The 15815-nt window shown below is 44.3% G+C and overlaps 1 long non-coding RNA gene across 1 annotated transcript; it reads right to left on the minus strand.

Annotated features, from left to right (window-relative positions):
* Window positions 1–4433: 4433 nt before the first annotated feature.
* LOC140596024 (uncharacterized) lies at window positions 4434–4898 on the minus strand. The gene is made up of 2 exons (XR_011998059.1): window positions 4774–4898; window positions 4434–4681 (listed from the first exon to the last, which is right to left on the minus strand). It is a non-coding gene; the product is annotated as an uncharacterized lncRNA (long non-coding RNA).
* Window positions 4899–15815: the final 10917 nt, after the last annotated feature.

The following is a 15815-nucleotide window of genomic DNA, read 5'->3' on the forward strand; positions in this document are numbered from 1 at the left end:
TCTTTTCTAATTCTGATGTTGTTTTCCCAAAGTGACAGATTTCAGAATAACTAAATAATTTTTAGCGTCACTTTTTTTTCTCCCAATATTAGTATTACATGTGAAACCTGGTATTTTGATATTTTCCATCACCCATCTGGTTCTCTAGGAATCTTTAAAAAGTACAAGTCCTGAAAAAAGAAAGCAGAAAAAAGGAGAGAAAAGAGTGTTTTAAGGGCTATACGCTTGTTCATTTGGCCAAACAGTATTTTCCAGTATTATCAGCAGGCCATAAGGGACTCAAGCATCATTACCTAGTCTTAACAACTTTAGGAAAGAAGTTAAATATTGTAGCATAGTTGACGTCTCCATGCATTGCTCAGATTAGGGACTGATTCTTGCACTCTTTGTCACAGACTTTGCAAAGTCTTTAGTGAAACTACATTTTAACTAGATTGAAGCAAACCTGACTGGTTATTGCCGCAGGGTAAAAGGGAAATCCTCCTTCTTCTTGCTTGATTATAATCAGTCTGAGCTTCCACTCTGCTTGGGCACCACCGTTAGCTTATAGAGGATCATGTGATCACAGTGGACCCAGATCATCACTGAGAGAGCCATGCCCGTAGAGACTCCTTCTGCTCCTTTCTCCTTAGGGCGGTCATGTGCTCTTAAGGTCACTCCAGCCTGTCTTCTGGAATCTTGTACTTTTTCTGTTAAAGAATGACTGTGCCATCTCACCTTCTGACCCAGAGTTTTGAAATGAACATACTAATTCTGCAAGGCATTTTATCAGTTGTGATTGAGCTCTACATATTTCTACAAAATTATCAAACTTTCACCATGTTATAAACCTATGTGATGATACGATTCTGAATCCTGGGGTTTTTTCCTCCTTTCCCTATTTCAACTGCATTTCTAGAGATGATGTTCCTTCTCCAAAGTGTATTCATCAATGAGAGCCATGGACAGTGAGCTGTATATGAGGAACCACCCACATGTATGGGTACTCATGCAGATTGCTGTGAAGATTCTGAATAAAATATTAACAAATAGAAAGGGCAGTCGATTAAAAAAATCAAGTGGAGATCACTCCAGAATGCAATAATAGTTCAATATTAAGAAATCTGTTAATATAAATCACCACTTAAATAAATTAATCACCAATCATATATTAAGCTGAATAAATGCTAAAATGTGTTTTAGAAGTAACATCTGATCCTGATTTTTAAAAAACCCTTCCTGTAACGGGTCTAGATTCATACTTCCTAAACATGATAAACCGTACACATTCATTTTGATGTTAGTGTTACAGTGCTGTGTGGTAAAACCCTAAAAGAGAAGTGTTTCTGTTCAAGTCAATAGCAGGTCAAGGGTCTCCATTATCACCAATGTCACTTAAAATTATTGCAGAAGTACTAGTTGAAGGAACTGAAATCACAGAATAAGAGGTGTAAATAATGCATGTAGAGAGGAGGCAACATTTTTATTATTTGCAGATGATATGATATAATTGTATACCTTGGAAACTCCATGGGAATTAAATAAAATATTTAAAAGTTGGGGCACATGGGTACCTAAGGAGGTTGAGCATTTGACTCTTTTTCAAAAAGATTTTATTTATTTATTCATGAGAGACACAGAGAGAGAGGCAGAGACAAAGACAGAGGGAGAAGCAGGCTCTTTGCAGGGAACCTTATGCGGGACTTGATCCCCTGGCCCTGGGATCACGACCTGAGCCAAAGGCAAAAGCTCAACCACTGAGCCACCCAGGGGTTCCGAGCATTTGACTCTTGATCTCAGCTCAGTTCAGGCCTTTTTTTTAAAAAAAGGATTTTATTTATTCATGAGAGGCAGAGACACAGGTAGAGGGAGAAGCAGGCTCCCTGTGGGGAGCCCGATGTGGGACTCGATCCCAGGACCCCAGGATCACGACCTGAGCCAAAGACAGCCGCTCAACCACTGAGCCACACAGGTACCCTTAGTTCAGGTCTTGATCTCAGGGTCATGAGTTTAAGCCCCACATTGGGCTTTGGGTTGGTCATGGAGCCTACTTTTATTTTTTTTTTTAAGATTTTATTTTTTTATTCATTCTCGAGAAGCAGAGAGAGAGAGAGGCAGAGACACAGGCAGAGAGAGAAGCAGGGTCCATGCAGGGAGCCCGAAGTGGGACTCGATCCCAGGTTTCCAGGATCAGGCCCTGGGCTGAAGGCGGCGCCAAACCGCCGAGCCACCCAGGCTGCCCTGGAGCCTACTTTAAAAAAAAAAAAAAAAATCTTATTTAAGAGCAAAAAAAGAAGTACCTGGGTGGCTCAGTTGGTTAAGCATCTGCCTTCAGCTCAGGTCATCATCCTAGGCTCTAGGGATAGAGCCCTGATTATGCTTATCTCTGCCCCTCCCCCTGCTCGTGCTCTCTTTCTCTCAAATAAATACATAAAATTTATATAAAAAAATAAAAGCAAAACATATAGGTGGTCACTTACTGAAAAATTTAATAGCTTTTTAAAAATATTTTATTTATTCATGAGAGACACACACACATACAGAGCGAGAGAGAGAGAGAGAGAGAGAGAGAGAGGCAGACACAGGCAGAGGGAGAAGCAGGCTCCATGCAGGGAGCCTGATATGGGACTCGACCCCAGGACTCCAGGATCATGCCCTGGGCTGAAGGCAGGTGCTAAACTTCTGAGCCACCCAGGGATCCCCAAAATTAATAGCTTTTAACCAAACAGAAGACAGAAGGAAAAAAGGGGAGACATTTATTCAACATTTTTTCTGAGGGGCTCCCTTTGTGCATATGGGACCCAGCTATGACAAAACAGAGTCCTTGTTTTCCAATACCTGCCTTGTCATTAGAGGAGATAAACGATACAAAAACAAGCAAAGACGTAAAGAGCCAAATCAGACTTCTTAGACAGCGGTAAGTGCTATGAAGGAATCCAGAAAAATGATCAGATGGGACAAAGGAATTAGGGACAGGGAGGGGGGAAGGTGTCCCCTATGAGGTGGAATGTGAGCTGACACATGAAGGCTGAGAAGAAGTTGATCATGCAAAGAGCTAGGGAAGAAAACCACGAGGTGGAGAGAGGAAGGAGCTGTAAGCAAAGAGCTCCCTGTGTTTGAGGGACAGTCCAGATCCAGCATGGTGAGTAGGAGCATGCCGGACAGCTTCAGGACAAGGGGCTTATTTAATGACAACAGGACATCATTGAAGGACGGGCTTTCAGGGGGAATAGCGGTGATGTCATTCAGAGTCCCCTTGAGAAGTCAGCTCTGGCTGGTAGGTAGAGAATGGATGGCAGAGAGTATGGGTAGAAAGAGGATCACCTCCCACCCAGATGAGAAGAGATGGCGGTGGGGTGGCAACAGGGACACACGTGTAGCTTTGCCATATATTTCGGATGCAGAACGAATTGCCAGTACTTGCGAACAGATTGATGTGGAGAATGAGTAGGAGGAGAAATCAGGGTGTAATTCAAAGATCCCATTCACAACAGAAAACAAACAAAACATGAAATGTCTAAAAATAAATTACACGAGAAATGTCCAAAACCTATGTGAAGAAAACTATAAAAAATCTGCTGAGGGATTACGGAAAAAAGGGAAAAAGGATTTGCATAATGGAGAAACAACTTTGTTCTCACAGAGGACATCAGTGCAACCTCAATGAAAGTTTTTGTTTTTTGTTTTGTTTTGTTTTGTTTTTTTACTATGACAAAATGATACCAAAGATCATCAGAAGGAAAAACCGTTTTTGGGGGAATAGCCACTATATTTGGGGGTGGGTATTAAGGGCAGTGATAGGAAAGGGTCTCTACCAGCTATGAAAATGTGAACAAAGCCACAGTGATGAAAACAGAGAGATCCTGTAGGTAGAGAAATAGACAAGCACATGAAAGGATCTAATGTCTAGTCAAGAAATTGACCCAAATGGGATGTCTGGGTGGCTCAGCGGTTGAGTGCTGCCTTCAGGCTCAGGGCCTGATCTCGGGTCTGGGGATCAAGTCCAATGCCTGCCCACCTTGGGCTCCCCACTGGGAGCCTGCTTCTCCCTCTGCCTATGTCTCTACCTCTCTCTCTGTGTCTCTCATGAATAAATAAATAAAATCTTAAAGAAGAAAAAAGAAATTGACCCAAATATACCTGCATATTTTCTATATCATAAACATGGCACAACCGTGCAGAAAATTTGGATTATTAAATAACTTTTGGTAGGCCAGTTAACTGGGCCTTTGAAAACATAAAGTGGTATCTCTGTTCTACTTTTGACAAAAATAAATTCGAATGAACCAAAGCGCTAAAGGGGAAGTGGTGAATTTGCAATCTTAGAGTGAGGAAGATCTTTCTATGTATGCTACAATATTTGAAAGGAATGTTTGTAAATTCAAACTACATAAACCTAAAAAGTTGTTTGCATGTCAAAGAAGTAAGAAGGCAACCAAAGTTAAAATTTAAAATATAATTGAACTCATTTAATGCTGTGGGTTTAAATCCTATCTATTGCTTGCGACTTCCAAAGGATAGCTCCAGCCAAGAATTCCCACATTGTTGTGAGCTGAATTGTGTCCCTCCAAAATTATGTTCAAGCTCTAACCCTAGGAATCTGTGATTGTGACCATATTTGGAAACAGGGTCTTTGCAGATCAAGTCGAGGTGAGGTCATCCTGGATGAGGGTTGGCCCTAATTCAGTGACTGGTGGTGTCCCTACAAGAAGAGGAAAATATAGGCACAGTTGTCCACAAGGAAAGACAGCCATGCAAAAGCAGAGGCAGAAATGTAGTGAAAAAACTACATACCAAGGAATGCCAAGAATTGCTGGCAGCCTCCAGAAGGAGCTAGCACAAGACATGGAACCATTTCTTCTCTGGAACCTCAGAGGGCATGTGGCCCCGCTGACATCTTGATTGCAAACTTCTGGCCTCTAGAACTCAAGAGAAAAAAAATTCTACTATTGTAAGCCATCTGGTTTCATAATTTGTTACAGCAGCCCTAGGAAATGGATACACCTATGATTGTCTAATATTAGGGCATACTGAGCTTTGTTGAAACAAAACTTAACCTGCATTAAAAAAAAAAAAGTCGGAAGTAACATACATCCAATAGTAACAGTGGTTAACTCTGGAGGGTGAGAATAAAGGGAATAAAGGGAGTTTCACTTTATACATACTTGGATGGTCTATTTTACAAGCCACATTTTTTTTTTATAGGAAGAGATTTTCAGAGAAAGATAATGTACAGGAAAAGCCTGCCATAATGCCATGAATGGAATCCAAAAATTCAATTGTGTAAAATGAAAGGTCATGTTATTGGGGGATTAATAGACCAGGATGGGCATGAGCTGCCAGCCAGCTAAGAGTTCCAGGTGTCCAGCTGCTTGTTCCAAACCCATCTTGGTCCCAGCTGGGCCTTGTGGCTGTGATGGTGCTTGTCTGGATATATTGCTTAAATATCCGTGGGGTTGATTTGAGGGCTTGGGGCTGGCTGGGATTTCTGGAATAATGGCTCCATTCCTGGAATCTCCCAGTTAGTTAGCACCTGTTTTATGCGCCCAACTGGAGAGGATGAGCCTGAGGACCTCAGTGGACACAGAGACTCAGACTCTGCCTCTCTCCTCCCCAAATTTCATGCCTTGCCATTACTCATTGAGCTGGCTCCTCGATCCCTCCATGCCTCTCTGTGGAATGCATCAAAGTTAGGAACCAATAGCCAATCTCAATCCATATCTGAGTTTGCACTTCTACACGATATACTAAGGAAGTGTGTGTAGTGTGTTATATATTGTACTATGACTTGGAGAAGGAATAATATAAAATAATAATAAATTATTGTGTCTCACATGATTCTAAGCCCCAGTTCCCTATCTTCATATTTTAGTATTCTTGTTTTAGACTCACTTTTCTTTTTATTTTTTAATTTTATTTATTTATTCATGAGAGACACACGAGAGAGAGAGAGAGAGAGAGAGAGAGAGAGAGGCAGAGACACAGGCAGAGGGAGAAGCAGGCTCCATGCAGGGAGCCCGACGTGGGACTCGATCCCGTGTCTCTAGGATCAGGCCCTGGGCTGAAGGCGGCACTAAACCGCTGAGCCACTCAGGCTGCCCTAGACTCACTTTTCATAAATCATCAGTTATTAACTGGATTAATTCTACTGGATTGCCATTGTCTTATGTGCTCATTAATATTTTACCATTTGAATTTTTGGTCAGTTTATATCAACATGTGTATATATATGTGTGTGTGTGTGTGTGTGTGTGTGTGTGTGTGTATGTATATATAAATACAATCTCATGTTCTAGAATTTTTTTGTTTATCTATTACTTTTTTTTAAGGATTATTTATTTATTTGACAGAGAGAAAGAGAGTACAAGCATGGGGAGCAGCAGGAGGAGAGAGAGGAGCAGGCTCCCCACTGAGCAGGGAGCCCATGACCCTGGGATCATGACTTGAACCAAAGGCAGACACTTTATGGTCTGATCCACCCAGGAGCCCCATTGTTTATTTCAGTTTTGACACCTTACATTGGGCCTGTCAGAGGCATCCGATAGACTATATGGTTTGAACAGTAATAAGTTTGGATAATTGTTTAGCCTACTATAATTAGCCCTAAATAACTGACACTCCAACAGCCCCTCAACAGCAGCAGAATAAGGGGTATTTCTTTAATGTACCTCTTCAGGCTACCTAAAACCCTGAGAATTCCAACTGCTGACAACTCACTCTTCTGATGGAAATACCAGCTTTGTAAAGTTCTGTGAATGCTTTCCGGCCACAGTGTTCCATCACATTACATTTCACATAGCAGGCCCTCTGGAATCTTCTGGCCTCTAGAAAGCTAAGGATATTTGTGCTGGTTAATTTTATGTGTCAATTTGACTGGGCCATCGGATGACCAGAGAGCTGGTAAGACATAATTCCTGGATGTGTCTGTGAGGTTGTTTCTGGATGTGATTAGCTTTTGAATTAGTGAACTGGGTAAAGCAGATGGCCTTCCCCAGTGTGGGTGGGCGACATCCAATCCAGAGAGGGCATGAAGGGAACCAAAAGGTGGAGGGAGAATTCATGTTCTCTCTCTGCCTGAGAGCTTGAGCTAGGACATCAGTTTTCTGCCCTCAGACTGGGACACACACCATTGGCTTCCCTAGTTGTTTGGCCTTCAGACTCAGACTGGAGTGACGTCATTGGCTTTCCTGGGTCTCCAGTTTGCAGATGGCAGATCGTGGGACTTCTCAGCCTCCATGTTGCATGAGTCAATTCCTTATGACATCTATTTATCTATCTATCTTCCACTGGGTCTGTTTCTCTGGAGAACCGTGACTAATACACCATTCCATAGCTATGGGGCCAATCCTTCCTAAAACTTTCAATCATTCCAACCCTCCTCAGCCTTTCCCCATAGTCCTTGAGCAAGAGGGAATGAGAAATACTGGTTCTACCATTCACTAGGTCAACCTGAGTGTCGCTGCCAAATCAGAATCACCAGAGCATCTTTCAAAGCTGATGTAGGCGCAAGCCAAAGAATGGAAAAGAACCCGCCGAGTCCCCAGCAGACAACCGTTTTCCTAACAGAGAGGTTATGGAAGGGAGAGACTGCATTTATTAACTGTCTCCTTGGCCTGCTGCTGCCTGACTTCCTTTGGGCTCACCAGATGTGGTTTAGGCGCCAGACACATATGCATGCATGCTGCCATTTGCGTGTCTGTGTTAAAGTTGACTTAATTAGGAGGGCTTACCTCAAATAAATGCTTAAATGAATTCTCTTAGTGGTGTAACATTTTTGTCTACTGCCTATCGCTGTGCCTTATGGCTGAAAAAGGACAGGACATATGAAGAGTGCAGCCGCTATGAAGTCATGTTTACACGCATTGATGTGCAGTAGGAAGAGAAAATGGGACTGGGGTCGAGCGAACTCCTGTAGGATAAATAGAGATAAATAATTCAGATTCTCATTATAATAGAGGCATATAGCTCTGGTGCATGGGAGCGCCCTGCCTTTGTGTGAATTGGTATGCAGTGGCTGTTCAGAAGCCATAGCATGTAATCTAGCATTAATATTAACATAAATCAGAGGCAGGAATTAGCAATATTTCCAAAGTCTTATAGGATAACTGAATTCACACTATATTGTTTAGTCCTCCTGGGCATTTTAGTAATCGTGTAATAGAAATGTTGAGGTAGTTGAGATATTCTTTATATTACTCCATGAAAGGATCTTTAACACAATGTCTTTCGTAGACAGTTTTGATAGAATGCATTGAACAAAAAGAAATATGCCTATTTTGGTAATATGGGTATGTTTCATTAGCTCAGCCTGCAGCGATATGACATTACATTCTAAAAGGAATACAATTAATAACAATGAGAGATTTTTAGCTCTCAGAGTGTAGCTGGAGGAACTAAGCACGGTGTCAGGGCAATTAAGCGGAGGCACTGCATTACCTTTGTCTGCACACCCTTAACATCACCCTGTCTCAATGTGTTGAATAGTTATTTCTTTAGCGTAGAATTTGTAATTTATTTTGATGTTTCCTATAATTCAGGCCACCATTGTAAAAAACTGATTTTCCCCCTCCTTTTTATTCAGGTAAGGAAAAAATCTTTTAAAATAACTAGCTTGGAGAAATGAATATTTCTTTGGATTGGCACAGCGTCCATTTTTCCATAAGGGAATAAATGACTGCAAGGAAGACATACCCAGTAACTGCTGGGGACGAACCAGAATGGAGGTACCCTATTGGTGCAGCAGAAAAGTATAGAAACACTTTAGAAGCAGGTATAGTCCGTGCCTTATATAATAGCAATCCAGGGGAAAAAAAAGTTGTTCTTTGAGATGATTAAAATAATCAGCCAGGATATTATTTTATTCAGCGTTAACCTTTATGTTTTATGTTAAATGACAGTGAAGGTTCTGGAACACGGTGATTCCCCAGAGTCTCGGTAGCCGAGATTTCTTTTATTTCTAAAGAGGTTTCATTTCACTCTGCAATGCTGAAACTGCTCTTGGCTCCATTCACTGGTCAGTTTTAATAGGCATAGCAAAAGATAAAATGCTTTGAAACATGAAAACTCTGGTTTTTAAAAACAGATGATGAAGAGGCTGGTTTAAAAATCCCATTTCTGTGCGTCCTGTCTACTTCAAGCTTTTGGAGTCAAGGTTCTGTTTGGGCAAGGGGGAGGTTGCAGGTAATTGGTGCTGAGGAGAGAGTGTGGGGAAAGGCAGAGGGAGAGAGAGAGAGAGAGAGAGAGAGAGAGAGAGAGAGAGAGAAAGAGACCCCCACCGATCATTCTCGCTACCCCAAATTTATCCTGACGGACTTTTCTTGGCGAACATCTACAGTCTGTAAGCAGGTGTCTAGAAATGCTGCTGCTGAGTCTAAGCCTTGGGGGGATTAATACGCAACTCCATTTCCACTCATGAGTAATGTATTAAAATTTTGTAGCTAATAAATTCTTAATCTGAGAGGCTCCAGGTTATTTCTTACTTACACAGCGGCTTGGTTAATGTAACACCAACCTGGCCATGGCTCCGGCTACCTGTTATTCTCTTGTGCTGTTTTCCCAAGGCTTCCGAACGCAGTCGGCCGGACCGCCGATTCCCCCTTCCTGTGACCACTGCTTAGTTCCTACATATATGCAGAAGCACACACCTCTTCAGACAATTAAATCACACCAAACTGCTCAGGGACTGTAGACCTGCGAGGGTTATGTGAGCAGTCCCCCTCCCCTGCTAAGTATTATTGACAAATCCATCAAGGGTAGTGATGCATTGGTTTCCACCTTACCTAGAAGGACACTAGGGCACCGGTGACATGCTGTCACCGTGGTAACTGCAGCTGAAGTGAACAGCCTGTTAGGATAGGTGACCTCTGCTGGCACCGCGCCTAGAGATGGAGCACTCGCCTGGCTGCCATGTCATGGGGACCCCAAGGAGTGGCCCGGTGCCCTCAAATTGATTCATTAGGCCCTAAACGTATCGATCGCTCCAATTTGCAGGAATTTATTATATTGATATTGGACTGATTAACATTTTGTGCCAGACTGGTTCGATATGTGCTTGTAACAGCTTTTAATGATTAATTGACTTTTATGATTCCATCTCAGGGCTGTCAGTGAGCTGTGAACTGTGGGCAGGCTCGCTTCTGGGCTGTCTCTCAAGTGGCACAGGGCAGTGATTGAATACCTCGGAAATTAGTGTCCTTGCTGTCTCATTTTATGAAAGATAAATGCTATGACATTTAATGCAGACCTTAATTTAGAACAGAACTAAGCAGATCATTTTGCAATTTAATCATAAACAGGTAAATATCAAAACTTGTTTAGCATTTTACAAGTAAAGCACACAGAAAACAGAGGCAAAGCAGAGCAGGCGAGTGGGGAGCCAGCAAAAGGCAGAATAAAATCATATGGGCCGGAGCTGCTCAGCATTTTAATAATCATGTAATTTATTAGGACCAACATCCGAGCCCATTTTTCAGTCCAGGATATACTGCTCTCGCGCACCCGGCGGCGAGCCCGGGCCGTGCTATTTGGGCACAGGCTGCGAAGTTAGCATTTACCTTCACGGCCGCAGGCGGCCCTGCAATATTGCCTGGTGAGTCGAGGAAAATACATTGACGGGTTGGCCACGAAAGTAAATAGCAAGACTAAGGACAGGCTCTGGCTGAGTATGTGCCCCTGACATGTAATAAGGGGAATATCACATTCAGCATGGTTTATGTGTTACCTAAAACAACCATAAACATTATGAAAAGGCAGCCCGGGAAGATGAGGTTTTATTGTGCTCTCTAACAACGGTGAGAGAGGAGCGCGTAGACTGGGGCTGCCAACTCACACCTTCTCGCATTCATATTTAAAGCATATTTCCTTCCTTTCATTTTAATTAAAAGACTTAAGTTAGGGAGAAACTGTCTAAACATCACGTCAAATTATTCATGTTTGTACATATAAGGAATAAAATAAAATGGTTCTGTGCACGGTTCTCCTTTCTTCTCTCCCCAACCCGTATTTTTCTATCAGGTGGCACAGAGTGAGGACACCTCTACCTGACGTGCAGGCGCCAGTTGCTAACGCGTGACCTCGTCTGCCGTATACATATTTTATGGACCTATTCGGAGCTGCACGCTCAAACCACAGCCTTGCTGTTTGACCCGCCCTTCTGGGGCCCGAGCAGCAGGGGGGGCGGGAGCCAGGTACCGCCTGGACCCGGGAAACTGCATCTTGTTGCTCTGCTTGCCTCCGACAAAGGCCAAGGCCATCCCTCGTCCTGGCCTTGCAGACCGACTACCTGACATCATTTCCACTTGTGCGTGGAGCTATGGTTTTGTTTCCTGATTCTTTTGTGTGATGGAAAGCAGAGCTTAATTGGGCTTCTTGATACGTGCGGATCCACACGCACACACAGCCACTCGGGCGATCCTCACCTCCGTGGCTTGGAGCGCACTCCCCTCACTGTCCCAAATTCTGAGCCTTGCTTGTCACCCGTGGCCGGGGGTTACGCGTGGCGTCCCGCTCCCCCCATCCAATGCCCCAAGTGCAGACAGGACCGGGGCATGGGAAAACCTCAAAGTGCCTCTCTCCTGTTTGGAAATTGAGAAAGCAGAAACATAATTGCTTTTGTTGGATCACAGTCCTGAATAGCAAAAGACGTTTTAAACATCTGCCCTTCCTTTGATTGGCTTTACGTCTTCTCTCTTTTTTGGCTACTGTTCATTATTCTGCATTATATTCATTACCGAGAAATCTTTTTCCGAGCCAGTATTTTCATATGCCGAAGGACGACTTGGATTCGGGTATTTAATCCGATCCAGCCCCACACAAACTCATAATAGACTATGACACACCACATATAGATAAATTCTATAGTGAGGGCTGTGTTTCGTGCTTACGGATCTGGTTCTCTCCATTGTGCCAGAAATACCGTATCCTCAGGCACAGAGGGGGGGAATGGATCTCTTTCCAGTTTCTCCCTTTTATTGGAAAGGGGAGAAGGAAGAGTGTGGCATGGTCCCAAAGCCCTGCTCCGGGTTCACGCTACCCTGCTCTGCAGCGGGGTTTCCTCCGAGTGTGTAAACACACACACACGCCTGGGCACACACTTCAATACCTCTGATCCGTCACTTGTGTTGCTTTTGCCAATTCCCCCCCCCCCCACCTCCCGTCAGGGAGGGGTTTGTCCTTTTGGTGTCTCATCGGCATCATATGCTCACTATGCTTCTCAAATTAGAACTCAGATTTCTTAACTTGGTCAAAACCCACTGGTTTCATCAGACTTCCATTCGTTCCGCAAGGAGAATTTGCAGGAGTCGCTCACTACGCCCTTGCCTCTTTCCTTCCAATCACTAATCGAATAACTTTCTGTGTCTATTTTATCTTCTGTTTCTGCTGTCAGATACCTGTCATACTATTAGCAGGAATTCCATGAAAAATTTAACAGGAAAAAAAAAATGTTGATTCCCCCACGTGGACTGCTAGAACACATTCTCTCCATATCCTGTGGTTATTAGCCTTCAAAATGCTTACCTTTTAGTGAGCATTTTAACTCAGGCAGAGGAAGGTACAAAAAGCGTGGGCAATGGTCTTATGCTAAATCTAACAGCTATGGAAAATATTCACAAGTAGAACACATTCAAAGTTTCTTATTAAAAAAAACAAACCCACACATACATTTTTTTTTCTCCCTGCGGTTTTTTAGTGAGAGTTACCAAAGCACCCCTATGGATGCTTTCCTTCACAGTCATACAATTTGCAAACGACCTGTATTAGACTCCTTGTATGTAATAGAGGTTCCAGTAGCAATTATTTTACATTGTTGATACTAGAATTCCAACGAGGTATTGGCGTTTTACTTAGCCATCATTGCCTTTAAAATTGACGGCCCAATCCATCACAGTGGTATGAAGATTTATTGTTTTATTCTATTTTGTAATCGTATTTGTGTGTCTCTCACGTACGCCAACAACACCCCCAGTGAAATGTGCACATATAGATATATCTTCACTCAGGGCCTCAGTTAGTCTGGGCTGCTATAACCAAGTCCCTGAGACTGGGAGGCTTTTAAACAATAGAAATTTCCTTTTCACACGAGGCGGGAAGTCTGCCATCAGCATGCCCACCTGGTTGGGTTCCAGTGAGGTGAGGGCCTTCGTCCGTGTTGTGGATGGCCAGCTTCCTGTTCTCCCGTGTGGTAGAAAGAGGGTGACCCAACTCTCTGTCCTCTTCTGGGAGGGGCACTAATCCCATCCGTAAGGGATCCATCCTCATGACCTAACTAATGATCTCCTGATGCCTCTCCCCCCCGCCCCCACCCCAAATAGCATCACAGCAGGGATTGGGTTTCAAAGTTGGAATCTGGGGGGAAAGAGACACAGCCACTCAGCCCACAGCACTTAGGAAAACATACTTTCCCTGAGATAGCTCAGCTGGAGTTTTAAACCGGCTAAGTCAATCTCTTCATCTGCATAGGCCTCAAGACGGAAGCCTTAGTTGGCTTCCATGTTTTGCTGTTTGGAGGAATACTGAAATGTCAGTACACATCTGGTGTTGCTGAATGTCTACATTGAGTTGCATACAGAACATCTGGTTTGAGGTGACATTTCACATTTTATCTAAGTGGAGACAAGAAAACCCACTTCTGAGGTGTCACTGACTGACCCTCTACTCCTTGCTAGCACCAGGGCCTGCTTTGCCTAAGGCCCCAGAGCGCCTGTGTTACCTCCATCATTGGCAGGGCCAGGTCACCCGGGCTCTGAGTTAGCACTGCTCACCACCAAGTGGGTTTGTGCGACGGTGTGTGGCACTGTGGGTCGGTTTGGTGGCTGTGTGGTGGTTTGCCTCCCTCAGCTCTCTCAGCCTTTCTCTCTTCCAGGTGGGAAAAGAAGAATAGGTGAGCCAAGGGGGGAGTGGAGGTGCCCCTCTTTCAGGGGTGTCTCTAAGAAAATGAAAAAAATCCTAAGCTTCCTTTCCTTCAGCCATGAAGTGAAGTCTGGTCAGCCCCAAGTGCCCTGGCAGCCTTGTCGTCATGCCGCTGCTGTGATAGCTAAGCTCTCCCTTCCGCCTCCCCTTGGGTATCATCTGGAGTTTCTGACACAGGGATGCTGGGATGTGAATGGCAAGCCTGTAAAGAGAAAGGAAGAAATAGGATCTTGAGGGCAGGGAGTCAGAAGTCCAATAGAGATGTAGGTCTGGCCCTAAAAGAAGGGAGTCAGAGTCCAGTCAGAGTCAGAGTCGCCAGTCAGAGTCCAGGAGGCCTGATGCTCCTAGGTCCATTCCATGCCTGCACCCTGGCAAGAGAGTTCGGGCACCTGCATTTCGTGGGCCCTGTGGTCAGGGATGAGACTGCCATAATTCCACCCAAGTCCACTTTAGTTGAAGCAGGCCTCCTTCCAGGACGTTTTGGGCACAGAGCAGTTTTAAGGAGGAGGTGAGGTGAAGAGGGGGAAAGAGCAGAGCACCGAGAGGGAAGTGAGCACAGGGGCTGGGGCACCCACTGCTGCCTGTAAGCCAGGCGCTGTGCCAGGTGATCCTCTGACATAATTCAGGGTTTCCCAAGCTGTGCTTCTCATGTCACTGATGGATGAGCTTGAAAGGTAATCAAAAAATTAAGTGAAATACAGTTAATACAACGACGTAGGGAGAAAGATGCGGGTGTTAGGCAACTGGCTGAATTTCAGGAGCCACTACGTTAGTTCATATCACCATGAAAGCTATTGGGGCCCAGGGGTCTTTAGTTTAGGATCATATGGGAATCCTCAGTACAGCTGGAATCTGACCCTGTCTGGCCTCCACCCACATCCCTGGGACCATACCGTGCCACCTGGGCAGCACACAGACTGGGAAGAGCACATGTGGTGAATGTGCCCGTGATGGGGACCAGCATTCCCACAGGACATAGGGCTGAGGTAATGATGAATTCAGGGACTCCTTACCCAGCTGTTTTTGGGTCTGGCCTGAGGACCAGGGAGGGCCAAGCGACATACAGCCAGAAAATCCTGAGCCTTAGGTCACCGACGTCCTGCCTGCTTCCCTGCAGAGCAGCTTATCACTTGTTCTTGCCCGACTCTTGAAATGGGCTTGAGGGCTCCTGTTCCCGGCTGTCCAGTCTTCCTAATGCTGTCCATCTACCAAGCTCACCTATGCTGAAAGCCAGCATCCTAGCCATCTATCTGCCAGAGGTCAGAGCTGGCCCCCTGGAGACTGTTCTGGAAGCTGCCTAGAGATGCATCCATACTCCCCAAGATTACCTGGCCTTCAGCCCCGAGTTCTGGGTCAGAGGCTTCACAGTCCAGCCAGTGCCGTTTCTGACACGGCCAGCCCTATGTGGTTACAAAAATGCTCAAGACCCCCAAACAGACAAGTTTTCTCTCCAATGTGTTTATCCAATGGACCCAACCTTTGCCTCTGAGGTTAAAAGGAAGTGGGAATTGACATGAACAGTGGCAGGAGCCGAGTAGCAGAATTTCTCATTTGAGTTTGTTTGTCTCCCGTGGCTCTGCTGCTTTTCCCTGTGTTTGGATATCTGGGAATAAATTCTTCAAATTGCATGTTAATTACCGCATATGTGGCTTCCGTAGTATCAGACATTTGCAGGAAATATTACAGTTATAATTTCCAGATTAATAAAACTGAAGACAAAGTTGACCCAGTGGACATAATTTACTGTACTTTTCAGAAAGCCTCTGATAAGGCCCCTCATAAAAGGCTATTAAGGAAAATAAACAACCATAAGGTAGAGAGTAAAATCCTATAAATTACAGCATCTGAAGGAACTAAACCAAGTGAAGGGATTCACAGTGACCTGGTTGTATGTATTGTGTTGTTTATCGAAAGTGCATGGGCTATTG

This window comes from Vulpes vulpes, chromosome 16, assembly GCF_048418805.1.
Source record: "Vulpes vulpes isolate BD-2025 chromosome 16, VulVul3, whole genome shotgun sequence".
Lineage (NCBI taxonomy): Eukaryota > Metazoa > Chordata > Mammalia > Carnivora > Canidae > Vulpes > Vulpes vulpes.